Source organism: Eurypyga helias, unplaced genomic scaffold (assembly GCF_000690775.1).
Source record: "Eurypyga helias isolate BGI_N326 unplaced genomic scaffold, ASM69077v1 scaffold19970, whole genome shotgun sequence".
In the NCBI taxonomy this organism is placed as follows: domain Eukaryota; kingdom Metazoa; phylum Chordata; class Aves; order Eurypygiformes; family Eurypygidae; genus Eurypyga; species Eurypyga helias.
Genome location: NW_010227903.1, coordinates 33972 through 34296, shown reverse-complemented (window position 1 = coordinate 34296; position 325 = coordinate 33972).

The following is a 325-nucleotide window of genomic DNA, read 5'->3' as shown; positions in this document are numbered from 1 at the left end:
CTGTACGGAGCGTACCGGAAGAGTCAGAACAAGGGTTTCCCGGAATGGTTACAGTGATTAAGGACTCACCTACCCAACAACAAACACATTTCTGCGACTCCGACCACTACAGTATCAATTCTTCTCCATCTACAGTGGGCAACCGAGCAAACCAGCCAAGCAAGGTCCTGCCTGAGCATTTCGATACGTCTTTCCATGGGCTGTCTGCCAGCAGCTGCCGATTCCGTTACACGGTTCATCAAAACCCACACACGGTGGGGAAAGACAACTGTTCTCTGGAAGCCAGGAATACAGACATCCATTCTTTCGAGCTCAACCACGGCCT